Source organism: Chelonoidis abingdonii, chromosome 4 (assembly GCF_003597395.2).
Source record: "Chelonoidis abingdonii isolate Lonesome George chromosome 4, CheloAbing_2.0, whole genome shotgun sequence".
NCBI classification, from domain to species: domain Eukaryota; kingdom Metazoa; phylum Chordata; order Testudines; family Testudinidae; genus Chelonoidis; species Chelonoidis abingdonii.
This window is the reverse complement of record NC_133772.1, coordinates 76,756,722-76,779,280: the sequence shown is the minus strand read 5'-3', so window position 1 is coordinate 76,779,280 and position 22,559 is coordinate 76,756,722. Positions and strand designations below refer to the sequence as shown.

At 44.5% G+C, this 22,559-nt stretch overlaps 1 protein-coding gene across 1 annotated transcript in view; it reads right to left on the bottom strand.

Moving 5' to 3' along the window:
* The window catches only part of TSPAN18 (tetraspanin 18), a 215,321-nt gene extending 193,597 nt beyond the window's left edge, over positions 1-21,724 (bottom strand). The window contains exon 1 of the mRNA XM_032783426.2: positions 21,570-21,724. The gene's annotated coding sequence lies outside the window, so the exon portion shown is untranslated. The remainder of the gene's footprint in view (positions 1-21,569) is intronic.
* Between the last annotated feature and the right edge of the window lie 835 nt (positions 21,725-22,559).

Below are 22,559 nucleotides of genomic sequence, written 5' to 3'. Positions count from 1 at the left end.
GTGCCTCAATTTCTCATCTGTAAAATAAGGGTGCAGCGGTTGTAAAAATAAATGCACTGAAAGGTGTAAGGCACTCAGATACTATGGTAATGGGACCATATAAGTACCTAAGATATAAATGCAAAATTATTGAAAACCTAAATCTATGCTGCTCTTTTGAATGAGAAGCCAGACATTAGAAAATTCTGCTATCAGAAATAGTACTGTGCAGGAAAGGTTTCAAAACACAGGTATCTGGATGTAGTTGCCAAGAGATATTCTCCCTTTCTGATCAAGTTTCATCAGTGATCAATAAGTAGAAAGAGCAGTCTGTTACCCAAACATGGGAAAGATATACTGATTTAAGCTAAAGTCTGAATTTAAACCAGTATAGTTATATCAGTATAACTCCCTGGGTGGACACTCTTATTTCAGAATTAGAGTGCCTTTTTTACAGTGCATCTTATGATGCTTTGGAAGGGGGTTAAGTTAAATCAAAAAGGCCATTCATTCTGAAATAAGAGTGCTCACATGGGAAATTATTGCAGTATAACTACTGCAGTTGAACTATCCTGTTAAAACTGGTAACTTTTTCCTGTCTAGAAAACCCCCACAGACAGTCCCTGTCCAGAAAAGTTTATAATCTCAACAGACAAAGCAGACAAGAGTGGGAGAAAGAAGCATTATCCATATTTACAGCTGAGGAACTGAGGCCAGAGACTAGGGGTCTGATTTTCAAAGTTATTTAGGCACCTAAAGCAAAGTTAAAATGTGCCCAAATCCCTGAAAAAGTCTGACCCTAAAGTGACTTGCTGTAAGTCACTCAGAGTGTTTGTGGCAGAGCCAGGAATAGAATCCAGAGCCAAGACTTTCAGAAGTAACTAATGATTTAGAGCACTCAACTAGAGACATATTAAAGGAAGTGGTCAGTTAGACACTAGCCTTTACACAAGGCATTAAACATCGGCTCAATCTAGTCTAATGTCTAGCAAATCCAAACTTGCCTTGTCTTACCAGTTTAGGTTCCTGAGTAAGTGACCATCTGAGCCGATGTCACAAGATAAACAGTCACTACAGCACAACATCAAGGTGCTACATCTGCCATGTATGGACTCCAAACAACAGGTTCAGTTTTATGGGCTAGAACATGGCTACTTCAGATCTCTGCTCAATCTATGCATACTGCCAGTCAATCTCTGATTTACCTCCAGGAATCTATGCATAGTAACAAATGCTGCTAATAAATTGAATCTTTTTAGAATGCATTTAGAGTTATTAGAAGGGCCAGAAAATTACTGTATCATCATCTTACACTGGTTGTATTTGTTTCACCTCATCCTTGCTAAGCAATGCAGAGTCTAGACAGACTATAGTTTTACTACAAGTCAGAATTCCCACAGTAAAAAGAGAGAGAGAGAGAGAGAGAGAAAAAAAGACTCAGAGGCAGTGAAATAGATGAAAGTACCAGAGAAACAGCACAGTCATCCATAAAAACCAGGGTGTGCCAAATCTTTGTCTGCCTAAGGAAACTTGGCAGGAGCTGGAGGGCTAAACTTCACTGGCATAAATGGAGCAGATTGCAGTTATTCTTTTATTTAATAAGGAGAAATGGCACCCAGAAGGCAGGTTGTGTGCGCATTGGTCCACCTTGATCAGAGTACCATCATTGCATGCTGAGACCTGAAGCCTTCAGTTTTATATTAAAGAGGAGCATGTCTGCAGGCCAGACTGAAGGACTTCATAGGAGGCAGTTTTGCCCTGCTAAGATTCCTCTTTGGCCACTTCCGCTGTATCCATTGTGACTCTACAAAGAACTCTTCACTAGCGCAGTTCTGATTGGCAGACAGCTCTGAAACTGATCCTGTAACTTATAAGTTAGGAAAATCAGCATGGTCTGGGTTCCAGCAGTTCTCTGCAGAATCCCCCACAGACACATTGCTACTGTATGTTTCTGTTCCAGTTTCATGTATAATTAATGCCCTGAGTTTCTCTGCAAACAAAAGTGAATCCAAAACACCCAATTTTCCAGAAACATTTTCCTCGCTAGACAAAATGTCCTCACTTCCCCATCCCCAACCCCAAAAACAGGATTACAAACCTTTATTAATGGATATATTTAAAAATACATAACAGCAAACAGGTAAATGTGCAAAATATCTGATCCACAATGGTTACAGTGGGGGTGGGGAAGAAGGGAAAGATAACTTAGGTCAAACTCTACACTCCATTACACTAATCTGGACTCATCCCACTAAAAGTAATGGGGTGACTCCTGATTAACATTGGCATAACTGACAGCAGAGTCTGGTGCATTAACACCAGCCAGCATGTACTAGGTTCCAATCAAATGACCACTGAATAAGCACATCTTCCGTTTGATGCAGAAAGAGGGGAGGAGATTGTTGTGTCATATCAGATGAAAGCAACATACTTCACAAAGCAGCAAAAAAGTATACATGGTTGTCATAAACAGATAGTTAAGGGTTAATGCCTCTTTTACCTGTAAAGGGTTAAGAAGCTCAGTAAACCTGGCTGACACCTGACCAGAGGACCAATAGGGGGACAAGATACTTTCAAATCTTGGTGGAGGGAAGTCTTTTGTTTGTGCTCTTTGTGGTGGTGGTGTTCGCTCTCGGGACTGAGAGGGACGGGACATCAATCCAGGCTCTCCAAATCTTTCTGAATCAGTCTCTCATGTTTCAAACTTGTAAGTAATTAGCCAGGCAAGGAGTGTTAGTCTTTATGTTTGTTTTCTCAACTTGTAAATGTTTCTTTTTGCTGGGAAGGATTTTACCTCTGTTTGCTGTTAACTTTGAAACCTAAGGCTAGGGGGGGGTCTCTGGTCTATAGGAATTCTGATTAACCCTTGTAAAAGTATTTCCACCTGATTTTTCACAGAGATACTTTTTACCTTTTCTTTCTTTAATTAAAAGCTTTCTTTTTTAAAAACCATCTAGTAAATCCCTTTATAAGATCAAGGGATTTGGATCTCCGACTCACCAGGGACTGGTGGGGGGAAAGGAGGGGGATGGTAAATTTCTCCTTGTTTTAAGATCCAAGGGGTTTGGATCTGTGTTCACCAGGGAATTGGTGAAGTCCCTCAAGGCAACCCAGGGAGGGGACGAAGTTTTGGGGGAACAGAGTGTGCCCCAGACACTGGAATTCTGGGTGGTGGCAGTGTACCAAAGCTAAGCTAGTAATTAAGCTTAGAAGGGTCCATGCAGTCCCCCACATCTGTACCCTAAAGTTCAGAGTGGGAAAAAAACCTTGACAATGGTGAAATGACTTTGCCCAGTCATCTTGCAAACTCTGGATTCCTCTATGCTACAAAATCACTGGGCAGCCTATTTGTTTGCAGGCTGATCTTGAGTTTCACTGACAAACCCCTCCATTTCTCCAGAGGTGCTCTTGCTGCATCTACATCCCAAAGAAAAGCAGAGTTCCATGTTCTATAGGCCCATGGTTTTGCCACATATGGATCTTAGCTTCACAACCCTGACTAGAAAATGGTGGTTTCCCCTGCACCATTGTCCCATTCCGTATGTGGGAAACTGTGAGATCAACAGTAAGAGCTCTCCATATAGGGGTGGCATACTCTAGGGGACTGAAAGTGGATGGAAGTATCAGAAACCCTGACAATCACTTTCTGGGTGACAGTAGGCATGTCTCTGGACCACTCTGCCCCCATTTTCCTATCTGTAAAATGGGGATAATACTTAACAGATTCACCATTAAAAGTTAGTGCAGAGTGGAATCTTGAGATAACAATGAAACTCAGGTGTCTGAGATGTAACGGTGCAGGAATGGATAGTAAACATTGCCCTTTTAAGGACAACCACTCTGCCTACCTTGCTAGCTGGTGTGAGGATTATGTTATAAATGTCCATAACAACACACAAAGTATCTTAAAAAATCATTTATTGCTACAATGGCTTACATTTCATTTCTTTCTTGAAGCTCAGTGCACTCTATTGCCTACCCACTGTTGGCTATTATCATTAACATCCTCCCAACTCCTTTCCCCCAAGATCCTAACAAGGTATTGTAGGGATGCCACAGTATCTCTCTATACACCAAGGCTCACTTCCCTCACAGCATCCATAGGCTTAGTTCACAGGTTTCTCTGGGATATCCAGATTTCTTAGCTTGATCTAAGTCTCCAGCATGTCCAGAAGTTGCTTGACTATGCTATGTACTTTACTATACACCAAATGTTTGGGGTTTGTTCATTTTCTCTTCTGGATGCCCTCATCTATCCAGTCTTCAACAGAGGCCACCCAACACCCCATCCCCCTCCAAGTAGATGACACAGTCTAGACCTCTATTCTAAAGAAAAAAGGAGAAGCTTTCCCTCATCCATCCAAGAGTATTCAGGGAAGCCTGTATCAGTCCATCCTCCATTCATCTCAGTTTTCCCCACTGGTGATGAAGTAAGAGGGGAGAAATATGTTGAGGTCTGGTTGCTCAGAAATCAAGGTCTTTGATTTGAGAGGCTCAGGCTTGGTTCATTTGGACAGATGCTCTTTTTTGGGTGAGGGGATGCTGGGAAGGCACAGATAACTCTATAGGACAGGCCTGCACAACTCGTAAAGCGGAGAGGGCCACATTACTCCAAAGAAAACAGCTGAGGGCCAAAACTTCCCGGCCCCGCAGAAACACCCCACCCCAGGGCCGCCCAGCCCTGTGGAAACATACCCTCCTTCCCCAGCGCCGCCCCACTAAAACAGCTGTGGGCCAAAAAGGAAGGTTGGGGGTGGGGAGGTGATACTTTATTTTAAATCAACCAGGGGCTCCCAGCTGAAGAGGTGGCTGTGAGCCCTCAGGCTCAAATTAAAGGGCCCAGGGTTCCAGCAGCTGGGGGAACCCTGCAGGGCCGGCTCTAGGTTCTTGCTGCCCCAAGCAAAAAAAATTTGGCTGCCCCCCGTCCCAGCCCTGGGCTTCCCCCTGTACCCTCCTGCTGCCCCAGTCCTGGGCTCTCCCCCCATCCACCCACATATACCCCCTGCCGCCCCAGCGCTGGGCATCCCCACCGTGCCCTCCCCCCATTCTGCTGCTGCCCTAGCCCTCGGCTTCCCATCACTAGTGCCCCACACACACCTCCTGCCACCCCAGCCCTGGATCACTGGTAACTCGCTCCCGGGGTGGGTCATTCAGAAGGAATTTTGGATGTGCATAAAACACAGACAGGATTGGTTCCCATGTGGTTACAGAGCTGCAGTAAAGTGGAACAATTTTCAGCTTGTGTGATTGGAGGATATCTGGATGCATATTATAAGACTGTCCTCCATAAATGAGGAAAAGTTGAGGTGCCTTTATTATTCTTTTGTTCCAATCTTTCTTTCTATGGGGAATTTGCCAGTGCAATATCACTGTCTTCCTTTTAAACCAAAAAAAAAGCATGGGCTGTTGAAAATAGATCCCACGTCTAAATAAGCATTTCTGCTCAATTTATTCCTACGTTTCTACACAAGTTAAGTGGATCAATATCTTTGATTTGGGAGAAATGAAGGGAAACAGCCTGCCCCAAACTGAGCTTAGACACTCCGAATTTTTGAGGTATTCAACAATCTGAAGGCAGTGCTCAGGCGGGGGGGGGGGGGGGGGGGGGGGCGGCTGGCAGGGGTCCACAGGGGAGCATAGCCACCCGAAATGTGTCTGGAGGCTGCACCGGAGCCAAGACAACGCTTGTCTGAGTGGGCAGGGTGAAGGGCGGCTGGGGTTGAAAGGGGTAGGGGGTTCCAGGGGGCAGTCAAGGTACAGGGAGGGGTTGCATGGGGTGGAGGTTCGGGGGGGGCAGTCAGGGGACAGGCAGCAGTTGGATAGGCATGGGAGTCCCAGGGGTTTATCAGCGAACAGGTAGGGAGTGGGGTCCTGGAGGGAAGTTGGGGGGGTCTCAGGAGGGGGCAGTTGGGGACAAGGAGAAGGGAAGCTTAGATAGGGGCTGGGGTCTCAAGGGGCAGTTAGGGGCAGGGGTCTCGGGAGGGGGCAATTGGAGGACAAGGAGCAGCAGCATTTAGATAGGGGGTGCGGGCCTGGGGGGCAGTTGGGGCAGGGGTCTGGGAAGGGGGCAATCAGCGGCCGCGGATTCAAAGGGCTCTGGGCTACTGGTCGCTGCGGGGAGCCCTGAGCCTTTAAATCCCAGCCACGGCCCCACCGCTGGAGCTGTGGCTGGGATTCAAAGGGCTCTGGGGTGCCCAAAGCCGTGGGGAGCCCAGAGCCCTTTGATTCCCAGCCGCAGCTGAGATTTAAAGGGCTCTGGGCTGCCCGCAGAGCGCAGTGTGCGGGGGATTTAGAATCCCCCCGCGGGCCGCATGTTGTGCAGGCCTGCTATAGTAGGATTACTTCCTAATAGTTGCCTGCCCATGCAGATTTATCACCAGAGAATGTAGAAGTGAGTAAAGATACCCTAGCAGCTGATTCAGGGTCCCCAGCCTTTAAGTTCCCCCTTTGACTTGATATACATTCCTGGCTGGAAGGACAAGGAGCAGGAAAGAGGAAGGCTCAGAATCCTCCCCTCCTCTGTCACAGAATGACAAAAAAAACCCTTTCCAAAACAGGTTTGAAAAGACCATTGTGGATGCACTTGGCCACTTAGAAACAGGAATGGCCTTTTATTTAAACTCAGTTACATTGCAACAGCCTGGAATATTTTGTCTTTAAAAGGAGTGTTTTGTTTTAGCCCATGTAATGTGCAGTTTAAAACCAAACAGGCATATTTTGTTCATCCTCCCAAAAAAGGCAGAGTGGAATTTTGATACAATTACAGCTCAAGCGTGTGCCCAGTGCATGTGATTCAGATGCACATTTACTGCAGAAGAACTGCTGAAAGGCTGCAGCTGAGGCCAGCCAAGGTGTCCGGTGGCAGCACTCAGGAGATTAGCATTTGGGTAGCTGGGGTATAGGGCAGAAAACTAAGCCGTATGAGCCTAGCCTTGCTCAATACTTCCAGTAGTTTCTTTCTCAGAGAGACAATGCACAACAGGGCTTTTGAGGACAGGAAGGAGGGGCAACACTTCTCTCCTTTCCTCAAAAAAAAAAAAAAAAAAAAAAAAAGTGGGAGGGAAGAGTGGAGGGGTAAGTCTAATTGTTCAAATTCTGCCTTACCCTACCCTTTCTCCCAATGCTCTGGGGGGGTCACAGAAGAGGGAGAGAGCTCTATGCAATCTAAGAAGCTCATCTCCTGCTCAGGGCGGCTCTAGACATTTTGCCGCCCCAACCACGGCGGCAGGGCGCTATGCCAGCCGCCGGGATGGCAGCAGGCGGCTCCGATGGACCTCCTACAAGCGTGCCTGCGGAGGGTCCACTGGTCCCGCAGCTTTGGTGGACTGCGGGAGATCCACCGGAGCCGCCTGCTGCCCTCCCAACGGCCAGTATAGCACCCCCTGGGGCATGCCGCCCCAAGCACTTGGCGTGCTGGGGCCTGGAGCCGCCCCTGCTCCTGCTATAAGCATTATTTTGCAGACCCTGACCAACATAATAACCCAGGCACATTCAGCTGTATTTAACTTGGCTGCTAACGCTGCTTTTCTAACATTCCTAGAAGGGAATGTGGGGTTGAGAAGCCCTTTCATCCTTCAACCAATTTCCCACATGCATGGTCCTGACCCTCCCAAAAACAGCATAAATTCTTCAGAGACCGTCACTCTTCTTTGCCATGCGGTGACCAGCACACAGCTACCATAAAGATTCCTCCTCCCTCCACCTTGCAACAAGCACAGAATCCAACGGTGTCAAAAATCTAGAGCTAGAGGAAGGATCAGGCCAACCCAGGAGGAGACCCCAAATAGTCATTAGCATGGCTTATGCTGATGGCTTGTCTCTGAGACCTGAAAGCAACACATCCAGCAGAATTTCTGTTTAGGAACCACCCAGCTCCTCTGGACAAGTGCTGACTGATACCATGTAAAACAAACTCCTTAGGTTTCCTGAAGTTTGCCCAACCACCCCTTATCCTGTCCGCTTATTTCTCCTCAGCCAGCAGCTTAAATTACTAAATAGATAAAAGGAGAGGAATGAGGGGGTGGGGCTGCAAAACACACACACACACACACACACACACACACACACACGCTTCATTCTTGTTTACTTTACTCCCAGCCCACCCCATGCGATTTCTAGGCAGGGGACGCATTGCTGCAGTTGAAGAGTGGAGGGAAGTTAGCTTTGGAGCCAGGCTCATCCATTATATGGATGATAGTATTTATTCACTGGAAGTGGACGGTAGCTTACCCTTCCATTCCACTTAAAAGAACTAAACAATGTAACTCTCTGTAGGGGAAATTAAAAAGAAACACAGGGGAATGTTACAGAGGGTTCTCAAGTGAACAATCCCTCATCTTGGTTTGAGACACTTTCTTCTCACAAGCAAGTCTCAAAGCTTCATTAAAAACGTAGTCCTTTAAAAGAGTTATATTTCCTACTTAGAAATTTTCTTTTTTAAAGAAGGTATCTAATGTGTGACACAGGCTTATCATAAAAGGGTTGCTGACATCTTATGGAAAACTGTTTGAAAAGCACTATTCAGATGAACAGTTCTGCCCAGATCATATTTTCTGCTCCTGTTCTTTATTGCAAGGGACTATTTGAATGGAAAGTGGTATCTTTGTGTCTTTAAAGGTGTCTTCTCCTGCTGACACTTCCCCACCTTTAGCTATAATCCTCTATGCCACATCCCTTTCCATTGCCGCAGAAGTTATTATGGTGTCACAATCAGGGGATTATAAGAACTTTTAATAGAAGATAAGCAGCAGAACCAGGTGAGTTTAAGCAGCAAAAATTCTACTGATTCAAAAGAACCCTATTATTAATATTTATTACTTTTTAAGTGCTCACAGAGTGCTGTATAAGGCATAACGAATGGCAAGCTGCTGGGACCCAAGTTGATTACAAACTAAATAGAGAGAACACAAAAGACAATGGAACACCCTAAGAAGATCCTATCATTTGGGGAGTAAGTGAGAGGTGCAGACAGCTTGCGCAAAGTGCTAAGCAGACCCATTTAGGCCCTGTGCTAAGAATCAGAACAGAGCATAAGATCACGCAGAGGTTCTCCATAGCAGAGTGAGTTTCCACATTCTATGTTTCTGTAAGGGCTTTCTCACAATCAGCCCAGCTTTGCCTTTTCCTGCTGTGAAGTCACAAGCCTGTGGTTTATGACATCATAGCCTCTTGCACTCGCTAACAGCCCATGGCACTTTTCATCATTGATCCACTTTCCAAAGATTAGGTAAAAGAATTGTCGCAGCAGCCGTAGGAGTTGGGTATTTTGGTCATTTTTACAGCTGGAGAAACAGATGCACAGAGAGGTGATGTGACTTGTCTGAGACCACAGAGGGAATTCTCCATCAGATCTAAGATTTGAGTTTAGATGCACCTGGCCCCTAGTCCGGAGGCCAGAACATGCATCTCACTACATGCTGAGAATACTGATCAGTGCTGAGAAAGGACTGGACTCTCAACCCCATTACCTTGTGTTCCTCATGAGCAGAGCTACACTTTGGTGCTGCTCTTGATCAGTGTTACAGCTTGGGAATCCAAACAATCCAAAATGCAGAGAAGGAGTAAGCCTAGAAAATATTAACAGCAGCATTTTCCAAAACTGGGAGGGTTTTTTTGTTTTGTTTTGTTTGCTCTGATTTTTTCCATCTAACTCTCCCCACCACTATCCCAAAACAGCCAAAGTTGCAATGTACAGAATGTAAAGCACTAAAGTTTTTGCCCCTTCTGTGCAGTCAGAAAAACTCTTAATGCCACAGACTCTGGAAAATCTTCATACTCCTTAATCTCTCCAGACTCTGTCACCCGTGACCGAAACATCCTTTCACACACCTAAAAAACAAAAAAGACTCATCTTTAATCGTCCAGGCACCACTGTGCGTTTACATCCGTATTAGTCAAAGGCTTTTCTCAGGACTGTGTGTCCAGGGTGACATATTATATTAAGATGTTAAATTGTCAAAAGCTCAAGGTGCTGGAACAAGATCCCCCATTCAATGAGATATACCAGTGCCTGCGAAAACCATCATCAAAACTTGAGCATCCACAGCACAAGGGTCAGGAAGTATTCTTGTTTCAGATTTTATTTTTATCTTCTATTAAACAGTAATTTAGATAACAGGGCCTTTCCAGAGACACGCTATCTAGGCCCCCACACTTATTTCCATGGAATCTGAAGTCCCATGAGGTTCTGAGAGCCTTCTATTCCTACCTAACTCATCAGGAATGACTCGGGCACTCAGCACCTAACAGGATCAGGTCCTCAGACTCAAACATGTTCTATAAATTGTTCCCAAGCCTCCTCTCTCAAGTGTCCTTCAGTAGAGACTCAAATTCGTCTCACTCCCTACTCTAACCTCACCTTCACGACTACCAAATACTGAAACCAGAAAAAGATCCATTTTCACATGAAGGTAATGGATGAAACACTGGCATGGCTCAAGAGCGACCTTGACACCATTTCAAGAATCTACGCACAGCTTTTTCATTGCCGTCTCCCTGATACAGGCTCAAGTTTTCAAAAGTAAGTGCGGATTTTTAGAATGCCCAACTCCAGACACCTTGGTTCTGATTTTCAGAGGTGAGGAGCCCCTGCAGCTCCCACTGACTTCAATGGTATGTATGCTTGCTCAATATTTCTCAAATCAGACCATAAGTGAGTTGAGAGCTAGAAGCAGATTTGGTACTCTTTGTCCCCAACACAAGACTGAGAGATGTGCCATCTAGCAGGCAAGCAAAACATAATTTAAAAAACCCTCATGTTTTTTGCCCAGAACACTTGTTACAGTTTAACATGGATCCCCCTATGAGTGCCGTGTTTCAAGAATAGGCAAGCTAATATTCTCTTCATTGAGTATGTTTTCTTTAAGAAATGCAGGCACCCTCATTTAATACAATACCTAACTATCCTTCTAAAACTCCTTCTGCACTTAAACTGTCACACACAGAGTCTTTCATAAAAAAAGTAAATATAGTAACTGTTTCCATAATAACTAAAAAAAGACCAACAGATTAAATCCAACAGATGAATCAGGGCCATAAAAACATATGTCTAGCAACATAACCAAAATCACCCTTCTTAAGAACTTGGCATCATGCCACTTAAAAGCTGCTAGGTCTACAGTTTGTGTACAGTTTAGCAAAGAGTGAAAGCACTGCAGAAATGGTCAGTGCCCCAGTTTAGACAGCTCTGTATTGTGTCAGAGGGACTGGGTAACAGGATTCCTGGGATCCATGCCAGATTATGCCACTGAATCACAGTAAGCAAGTCAATTCACCTCTCTATGCTTCAGTTTATCCATCTTTAAAAAGGCATATAAAAAGGCTTTCCTATGTGGCAGGCACATTGTGAGACTTATTTCAAGCCGAGTATAAGCCTTGAGTGAAAACAGTTTCACAGTATAAGTGTTACTATTTCTGCCAATATAGCTTTCCACATTAAAGGGCCTGATCCAGCTCCTACTGGAATCAACAGAAAGTCATAAAGAGTTGGATTTGACATTAACATCACATAAGGTGGAGGAATACCAAGAAATTAATAATGAATGATTACAGAGGTGCATAGGGACCTCAACTGAGATCAGAGGTCCATTGTGGTAGGCACTGTGCAAACAGATAGTGAGAGACAGCCCTAGACACTCTAGTTACACTCTAACTAGAGAAGATAGATAAAACGCAGAAGGGGAAACAGAAAGAGAGAGGTGAAGTGACATGCCCAAGGTCATGCAGGAGGTCAGTGGCAGAGCCAGCAAGAAAACCCAGATTCTGAGTTCCAATTCAGTGTCTCATCCACTGGATCATGCTGCCTTTAAAATAAGCTAACACTAGTTGGTTCACTGATAACAACATTCACTTTCCAAACATTGTACACATCAATCACAGTATCAGCCATGTTTCGCTGAGTTGATATATCACTGTAAACATTTACTAAACAGCAGCTGGGTTGAGGAAATTGTACCAGTTCCAGAAAAACCAGATGACCCCATTCATTTATCAGGTTGCTGAGAACATCCATATTAGAGCATGTGAAATTGTAATAAATAGCAAATAAAGTAATTTCACCTGTTTCTGGAGCAGGTTGATAGCATGGAGGGTCCATGAAGAGATCTACTCATTTCAGTCCCTCTGAAGAAGTTTCTCAAGCAGAATTGAGGGAATCTACACAAAACTCCTTTCACCTCCCTGCTTATATGTCGTACTAAAAAATTCTATATTACCATGACCTGTAAGGACCCAATTCTTTAACCACTGAAGTCAATGGCAAAATTCTCATTGACTTCACCTTAAGAACACTTTCTTTGCCATCATTATCCACATTCTAACTGAACCTAAATGAAGCAGTCATTCTAGAGGCATCTCCTTCAAAGCCTGAACCAGGAGGTTCTCTCCCACACACTTTAAATGAAGCATCCTTGCAGTGTCCTCAGGTTACTCACACCTCCAGCTTTGAAGTGTGAGACAGCATCACATGGTGTGCTTGCAGCACCCAATTGCCTGAAATTAGCACCATTCCTCCTTTTGCAGTGTTTAAAGAGTACTGTAAATTTCAAAGACATCCATAGTTAATCAGCAAGTGGCAAGGAAGCAGCAGTAAATCCCCCTTAAAAATCCGAGATTTTTAGCTTTATAATCTAGCATCCGCTTTGTTGCATAGGTCTCGTCTGTGCAAGAAAGTTATACAGGCTTCTCTAAATTGTTTTAGAAACAGATTTAGTTAAATCAGTGCAACTTCCTTGTATGTAAGTCAGCACCTTATAAACTTAGTAATATACATGCAACAAGGAATAGCCACTACAGTGCAGTGGTAGGAGGAAACAAGTACTGCAAGGTGCTAAAGGCTCAGCTCTTCAGGGCACTGCGTACCTACTCTGGGTCCCAAAAAGAAGATGAGTCACCATCGTGGTTAGCTGTTTTGATGGAAAAGGAACAGGGGCCGGGCCTATTGGCTTGGTGGGTTCCACCCCACTTCACTTCTGCTTCATTCTGGGGACCGACCGCCCCCTGTCCCCTTAGCAGGTGGCAGGTGAGTCTTGGAGAAGGGGACTCCAGCAACCAGGGAGTTGGGGGGGAGCAAGTGAGGGGCAGGGAAGGAGTGGGGGTGGGGCTTTGTGGGGAAGAGGTGGAGCAGGAGTGTCCAGTTTTCAGCAATTAGAAAATTGGCAACCCTAATCTAAACAAGAGCTCAGATCACTCAACCTTTTGCAAGTGATCCTCTGGATCTCAAAAGCTCAATGAAAACAAAAAGGAAGGCAGAAGAGGATATGTCACAGGTTTATGATGTGACTGGAATGCTGAGCACTGCAGAGAATAAAAAAAGACAAAGCTGAATGCTTTGGTTTCTTTGCTGCAATATTGGCTATAAATGGGATGTAACTGACCATGGGAAAGCAAAGGGCTGGACATGAGGAAAATTTCGTAGAACTAAGGTCACTATGCGAAAATGTGCTAATGGAAGGAGAGAAGTGGAGTCAATCAGACAAGACAACACTTCGGCAAGTTTGGTAGGGAACAAACCTGATTGGAGAGAATGGGATAAACTGGATAGTCTGCAATGTCTTTTTCATCTCTACATTTGCTATTTAAAACTAAGAAAAAAATCAGGGAATGATTTTTAAGACAATCTTAATGTCTGTTTCTAACTGTTTCAATGATCTAAAATGCAAATAAAGAGTCCTACAAAAAGTGGAAACAAGGTCAATTACAAAAGATGAATATAAACAAACAACACAAGAATGCAGGGACAAAATTAGAAAGGTCAAGGCACAAAATGAGATTCAACTAGTTAGAGACATAAAAGATAATAAGAAAACATTCTGCAAATATATCTGAAGCAAAAGGAAGACCAAGAAAAGGGTAGGCCCATTACTCAATGTGGGAAGAAAAACAACAACAGAAAATGTGGAAAGTGCAGCAGTGCTAAATAACCTTTTTGTTTCAGTTTTCTCCCAGAAAGTTTAGTAGTGATTGGAATCTAACAGTGAATGCCAGTGAAAATGAGGTAGGATCAGAGGCTAAAATAAGAAAAGAACAGATTAAAAATTACTTTGACAAGTTAGAGGTCTTCAAGTCACCATGGCCTGATTAAATACATCCTGGAATATTCAAGATGCTGACTGAGGAGATATCTGAGCTATTAGCAATTATCTTTGAAAAGTCATGAAAAATGGGAGAGATTCCAAAGGACTGGAAAAGGGCAAATATAGTGCCCATCTATAAAAAGGGAAATAAGAACCACCCAGGGAATTACAGACCAGTCGTCTTAACTTCAGTAACTGGAAAGATAATGAAGCAAATAATTAAGCAATCAATTTTCAGTTACCTAGAAGATAATGTGATAAATAACAGCATGGCTTTGTCAAGAAAAAATTGTGTCAAACCAATCTAATAGCTTTCTTTGGCAGGGTAACAAGCCCTGTGGATATGGGGGAAGCAGTAGATGTGGTATATCTTGGCTTTAGTAAGACTTTTGATACTGACTCCCATGACCGCCTCCAACAAACTAGGGAAATACAACCTAGATGCAGCTACTACAAAGTGAGCACATAACTGGTTGGAAAACCATTCCCAGAGGGTAGTTATTAGTGGTTCACAGTCAAGCTCAAAGGACATATTGAGTGGAGTCCTGAAGGGATCAGTTCTAGGTCTGGTTCTGTTCAATATCTTCGTCAATGATTTAGATAAAGGCATACAAGAATACACTTATACAATTTGCAAATACCACCAAGCTGGGAGAGGTTGCAAGTGCTTTGGAGCAGTGGCTCTCAACCTTTCCAGACTACTGTACCCCTTTCAGGAAACTGATTTGTCTTGTGTACCCCCATGTTTTACCTCACAAAAAAATTACTTGCTTACAAAATCAAACATAAAAATACAAACGCGTCACAGCACACAATTATTGAAAAATTGCTTATTTTCTCATTTTTACCATATAATTATAAAATAAATCAATTGGAATATAAATATTGTATTTACATTTCAGTGTCTAGTATACAGAGCAGTATAAACAAGTCACTGTGTGAAATTTTAATTTGTACTGACTTCGCTAGTTCTTGTTGCCAGTTGTAAAACTAGGCAAATATCTAGATGAGTTGATGTATCCTTTGGGAGATCTCTGTGTACTCCTGGCTGAGAATCACTGAGGATTAAAATTCAAAATGATCTGGATAAACTGGAGAAATGGCCTGAAGTAAATAGGATGAAATGCAATAAGGACAAATGCAAAGTACTCCACTTAGGAAGGAACAATCAGCTGCACACAAACAAAATGGGAAATGACTGCCTAGGAGGAGTACTGCAGAAAAGGGTCTGGAAGTCGAAGTGGATCACAAGTTAAATATGACTCAACAGTGTAACACCGTTGCAAAAAAAAGCAAACATCATTCTAGGGTGTATTAGCAGGAGTGTTGTAAGCAAGACACTAGAAGTAATTCTTCCTCTCTGCTCAGCACTGATTAGGCCTCAGCTGGAGTATTGTGTCCAATTATGGGCACCACATTTCAGGAAAGATGTAGAAAAAATGGAGAAAGTCTAGAGAAGAGCAACAAAAATTATTAAAGGTCTAGAAAACATGACCTGTGATGGAAGATTGAAATTTTGGACTGGATTTGTGTGGTCTGGAATAGAGAATACTGAAAGTGGACACAATAATAGTTTTCAAGTACATAAAAGGTTGTTATAAGGAGGAGGGAGAAAAACTGTTCTCCTTAACCTCTGAAAAAAGGACAAGAAGCAATTGGCTTAAATTGCAGCATTCCTTACTGACAGGGTGGTTAAGCAGCGGCCAGCACAGCCCAAGGGCCGCGCTGCTTCCCGCAGCTCCTATTGGCTGCGAATGGAGAACTGCGGGGCCCGATTTGAATACCCAGCGGCGGTCTGGGTCTTTGGCCGCATTTTGGCGGCGGGGGATCCTTCACTTGCTCCGGGTCTTCAGCCGCCGGGTGAGTAAAAAAAATTTAAAAGGCACCTAAGGTGCAAGGCCCTCTTAGGCACAGGGCCTGATTCCGGGGAATCAGCCTAAAGCCGGCCCTGCATGGCCAGTGAGAGCTGCGATCAGCCTAACCTGCAGACACTGCAGGTAAACAAACTATCCCGGCCCACCAGCAGATTTCCCTGATGGGCTGTGTGCCAAAGGTTGCTGATCCCTGGTCTAGATAATACTTAGTCCTGCCATGAGTGCAGGAGACTAGTCTAGATAACCTCTCGAGGTCCCTTCCAGCCATATGATTCTATGATTGTCATAAAAGTTGGGTTTATGCATTTGTACACAATTATGGATTCAAAGCAGGTAACTATGCATGCAGATAGCTAACTAGACACTCATGGGTGCAAATATTCAATCTACATTCAGTCATTCTGTGAATGCAACGCAGTGATGTACGTTGCACATCCAACTGGTTGTGTGTGTTTGTTGTGTTGTTTTTTGGTGATGGTTGTTCTTTAAATCCTCAGTCCCTAAAATGAAAAGCTCAGCTTCCCCAATGGTTTCCAATTCCTGCTAGTCACTTGTGATGTATGTATCTCAGGCCATCAGCCCTCTGATGTGCCCCCATTTGGAAAATGTCTAGGACAATGACGTATGAGGAAAAAAAAGGAGTCCAGAAGCTCTAGGAAACATTCTCTCTGCCTCATTCCTCATTCTTAGTACAAACTAACTTTTACCAATAAATCTACCTTTATTTCAGACATTTCTTCTCAATCTGAAACTACATCTGGATGCCCTATTCACAGTGGACAAGCACTGGCAGACAGAGAAAGAGACCCGCATGAGAGAACAAGGGGATATTATTTGTCAGGAGAAATCCATAAAAACTGAGGGGTCAGCTTTCAGATGGCATTTGCTGAAATCCCCAAACTAAGAGCTTCATGAGGAACCACCCAGGATTAGCATAGAGTGCAGCCCCTCATCTTTAATATGGAGGTTCAGCCTGTATCTGCAAGGTCCAAGTGGACCTTAGGCCTGTATGCTCTCTGGGCAGGTTATGAGCTACATGCAAGATATGGGAAACTGCACTGCATCATAGAACTCCAGGGGCAATACTTGGGCCATCCATCCATCCATGTACTTACAAGTCTCTCATCTCTGTAATATCTGAACACGCTCTTTCAAGCCTTCCCTGAGGTAAGAGCTATGGCTCTACATCTACAGTAGCTGATGATCACAAAGCAGTTGTGCCTGTTTTCCTACGGCAGGTTGAGAAAAGACAGAACTAGAGGTAATTAAATAAAACAGAGGAACTAGATTATTTATTTTGAAGTAAAATGTGTCTTCTAGGAAGAAAGTCCTTTATTTGGGCAAATCTGTAAACTGTTTATCAGCTTAAACTCATTATCTTTCCATATGGTTTTAGCACTGTGGTCTTAAAAAAAAAACAAAACGAAACCAAAAAACGGGTATACACTAGCTGATGAAATGTCATCTACTAGCATTTTTTTCAATGACATCAAATTAGGAACCTAGCCACAAGTGAAGGGCTACCATAAGGAAAGTCATAATATTTTAATTATGGAAGGATCCTACATAAGGCAGTGAGGAGGAGGGGGAAGAAAGGTGAAGGAAAAGCAAATCCATTCACAAAAAACAGAAAGCCATTTAACTCACTTTTCCATCTCTAGTATTTATTTATTTTTTGGCAAGAGACTTCAAAATGTGTAAGAGAAGGCAAGGCTACCGATAATAAATGCACATCGAAGTATGGCACAGCTGTGCTTCAAACGCTTACAGTACTCAACTTCAGATATATTAACTTAAGATAAAAGGGTGTTAGGATGAAAAATACTAACTCTGACAGCAGTAAGGACCCTGTAGCTTGTTCAGCCATAGCTCTGATAGAAATCCAAGATGCCAGTCTGTTCTGATGCGTGAAGTGCAGCAAGTTGGCAAGCCTGAATGATGAAACTAGGTTACAGAAACACAAAATCAGCCACCATCATCTGTTAAAGGGACTAGCTCCATGAAATAAGGCAATTTTAAACCCTTCTCACTCCTCTATTGACATGCTATAGTTGAACATAAGCTAAAGTTATTGATTCTTCACAATTACTATTAAGCCGGACCAAAGGTTCAACACAGGACATTAAACTTAACTATCTGAACTGTCAACTTGGCTACTCCAAAGAGTAAGAAATTGAAGTCACAGTAACAAATGTTGCTCTTGTTTTAGGAACTGCACTGTTATGCTTGCTTACAAATATTGTTTCTATTCTTAAAAACCAACCTAAAAGGCTGCATGTATGAAATAATGATTTGAATGAAACACCACACACACCTTGGCAATGGAATTAAAGACAGCTCAGCATTTTCATAAGCACACGATTCCTGTTTCCCTTTCCCTCCACCCTAAACAGGATAATACAATTCAACTAGCCAAAAATGAGATCATCTAAGGATAGAGTTATTAGATGCTTTCAGCATAAAAAAAAATGCAAACTCCCAGATCATACTTCTCCTTCGTGAAATAATCATCAGCCCCCTATTATCTCCCACTTTGGAAAATTAAGTTGCCGTGGATCTGTTTGAGGTTTTTTGGGAAGAGGAGGGTTTGTGGTCTTCCCATGATATTTTACTCTCACAAAGCTAGAAAATAAAGACCTTTTCTGTAAATCACAAAGGAAAAACTGGACTCTGTCATCTGAATCCATTCTATCCTGGTATCATTTCATGAATCTCCTGCAAGTACCTGCTATGCAAACAGAAATCCAATTCAAATAAACTTTTAAAGGCCCAGTGCTGCTCCCACTGATTTGTACAGGAATGGGCCTCAAAAATGCATATTTTGTTTGAATCTGTACTTTCAGGGGTTATTTTTCCTCAGGTAATTGACGACAGTGGCTAACTCGGTAACATATTCATAGCACTCAGCTCACGCTGCTAGATGATTCACTGCCTAGGGTCCCCTTTGCAGAAAATGTGGGACGGTCAACAGAAATTATAACTGGACTTTGCTGGCAATCTGGAATTTCTTGGAGAAATTAAAACAAATCTTTCTTTCCTTTTCCCACTCTCCTCTTATCTATTAAAAATAAAAAAATTAATTTTCTGGCAAATTGTCTTCTACAATATTCCAGTGGCATCCAACAAAAATACAGCATTGGCAGCAATAAATAACAGAAATATTAACTGCCTTTAAGGGTGTGTCACACATTTAAATAATTTTATCAACTGTGCAAAAGTACTCCAGAGAAAGAAGCAGCTGTGAGAATAATGTATGTTTTAAAATAAAGAAAAAGGCAAATACCTACTTGTTCTAATGCTAGATTTTTTCAGTCTCATAATTTGTATACTTCTAGGGAAAAGAAAGAAAACAAACTTTGTTTTCTTCTGAAAATGTTAAATGACCCCTTAACCAGAAAAGACTGTAAAATACATTGCACCACATTCTGTTACACTGGTATAAAACTATAATAATTCCACTCACTTCAGTGAATTTACCCTGGATTTATATTGGTGAAACTGAGCTCAGAATCTGGCATTATCTAGCACTCAGATTTATCTGACAAGCCACTTGACATTCTACAATACACTTCCATTGAGCCTCCTTGGTAGTTACTGACTATTAAGTGAAATAAGTTGCTAGAGAATTCATTCCATTAATAATACTATGTGTTTAAATGTTCTCTTATGCTATAAATATATGCAATATACAGTCACATCTCACTAATGACTCGGGAAAGCACTGCAAAGGACTAATTGTTATTAATTACTAAGCAAGCAACATTTAAAAAGCAAGGATGATGCATCACAAAATGTCCGTTCATTTATTGTGGCAACTGTAGTTAACTTTTTTTGTGATAAAACTTCATACTATAGTAGCAAATACCCTGCTGTGCATACTGATCATATCAGACTTCACTGAAAGAATTTTTTCTGCAATTAGATATTAGATTTTCTTTTTTTGAAAGGCTGCCTTTAAATTATATTTGAGGATTAGCAACATTTGAATTAAACAGTTCCTACTGTACTGAAGTCAGAAATCTGGGCAACACTGACACTTGGATCGTCAGAAACTTCATGTGTTAGCATGACCAGAAATATATGAATAAGTAACAGAATGTTCCAATCTCTTTGTAACTCGAGAGAAAAACAGGTTCAGCAATTCCGCTGGAAGTAACAGGATTCAGAAGCAAAAGCACAGGCAGAGATGATAAAGGTAGCAACCCGTGTTCATACCCAGCTTGAAGAACAGACAATAAAGCCAAATTTAGCTAATATGAACGTGGCCCTGCCGGTCTTGGTACACAAGAGTTCCCCCACCTGGAACCTGAGCTTGGAAAGAGATGTTACTATCACCTTTCTGTTGTTACTGTCAGACATGGGAAGGAAACAGATGGGCAACTGCAAGGGAGGCACCTCTGGTCCTTCAACCTCAGAAAACTTACAAGCCCCTGCAACCCAGGATCCAACGCACAGGCACCTTCTTCTCTCTCCTCTACCGGGGCAAACGGGGCGATGAGCCGAAGGAACACCCCACCCCCTGCCTCTGGCGAAAAGGAGACAGCACATCGCTCCTGTCTGCCTTTCCCGGTTCCTCTCACCCAGCCCAGGCTGTAGCCACCCGACTGACCCTAGGGCAACCTCCTTCCCAGCTGGGGTTGGATTTCTTCCCCTGTCCCGAGGCAAAAAGGCGGCGCGGGGAGGTACAAAGGAAACACTGGAAACGTCCGAGACAGCAGCATCCCCGGGCTGGGGGAGACAGCAGCACCAGGGGGGTGGGTAATGGAGCAGCAAGCCGCGAGGGACGTATTGAATGAAAAAGGACCTCAGCGAGGGACGAAGGGCGCCCCAGTGTGCGATGCTGAATGGAGCACGGAGGAGCAGCAGCCCTGGTGTCTATTGACTGGAGCAGGACCGCGGAAACGGTGGGCGTGAACTGGGGCAGGACGGAGGGAAGGAGAGGCGCTCGGGGCTGTGACTGGGGGTGGGGGCGGAGAGCCGGGCTGTGGGGGTGACTGGGGGGAAGCCGCGCTGTGACTTCGGCAGGACAGGTCAGGGGGATGGAGGGGTGACAAGGAGGGCCCTAGGGGGATACCTGCTCAGTGTGTGTGGGTGTGACTGAAGGCGGCGCGGGGCCGCACGTGGAATGGGGCAGGAGGGGGGTGGTGGTGATTTAGAGGCGGGCGGCGGGGAGTGCCGCGCTTGGGCTGTGGAGGTGACTTAGTACAGGCCGGGGTGATACGGACAGGACGGGGTCCGGGAGGTGTGGAGGTGACTTAGGCAGACCGGGGGGTGGGGGGGGGCGGAAGGGGGGTGATACGACAGAGACGGAGGGGCTTGGGTGACTAGAAACAGGACGGTAAATCTCAATGTGAGTGGGGTGATACGGACAGGGACGGGGGGCTCCGGGGGTGTGAGGTGGGACTAGGGCGGGGGGAGGTGTTTGTGTGTCGGGGGGGGATATGGACAGGCGCAGTGGGGGGGCTCCGGGGTGACTAGGGCAGGCCGCTGTGTGGGGGAGAGGTGATACAGGCAGGACGGGAGGGGCTCTGGGTGACTAGGGCAGGACGGTGTGAGTGGGGGGAGTGATACGGACAGGACAAGGGGCTCCAGGGGTCACATCCCGGGGCCCGGGCAGGACCGTGCGAACCGGGGCCGCCCTTACCGTCCGGCAGCCAAGACAACTTTCCGAAGAGCTGGAGGCGGCGCCTCTCCACAGGCAAGGGCGGCGGCGGCGGCCGGCTCACAAGTTGCAGCTGGGGTTCTCGGGAGGCGCTGGGCTCCAGCCGCCCGGGCTGCTGCAGGAAGCGCCTCTGGGCTCCGTTCAGTTGCAGCCGCTCGGCTCTGACTCGCTGTGCGGATCCCGTGCCCAGCAACCTGGGAGAGCCGGAGTCGCCAGCTGCAGCCAGCTCCACCTCCCCGCCACAGCCCCCTCCCCTCCGCTTCCCGGCTCTCTTTCTTCTTCCCTTCATCATATTGTTTCCTAAGCCCCGCACTGTGTAGACACGTCTCCCACCTTCTCCTTGGATTCGTTATTCCTTCACTTTCCTGCTCGGTGTTTATCCTCCCTCCGGTGACCTCCTAAGTTTCTTTGCTTCTCCGTTCTCAAGTTTTTCTACCCCCACCCCCGCCCCCGAGAACTTTATCGAGGTCCTACCAACCCACCTGTCTGCAGAGTCCCAACCTCAGGGTAAATTAAGGCTACTCCCCACCCCAGAATCCCAACAGGGAAAATGTAGAAAGCACATCTTGGGGTGGGGCATCACATACACCCAACAGGCTTTACTGAAGCTCCAGTCTCCTTTCTTCGTGGGATAAGAAGGACTGCCACAAAGATGGGAGGAGAAAGCGTCCTAGGCAATTAATTTAATCCCTGATGTAACTGCCCCTGAAGTCAGTTAAATTACACTAGGTAACTCACTGGTGCGGGAACCTAATGCTGTTTGTGCATATATTAGCACTCTGCTTATAGGCATTTGTAGCATCATGTTCCCTATTGGTCCATAAAATCCTGTAACATCATAAAACAACATGCCATGCAGCTTGGGAGCCCAACCCAAAGGTAAAGTAATGGGATTATAAATTAGGGGTCAGCAAGTGGGTGCAGTTGCTGTAATTCCAGAGATGGTACAGATAGCAGGGGTGTAGCAGGATT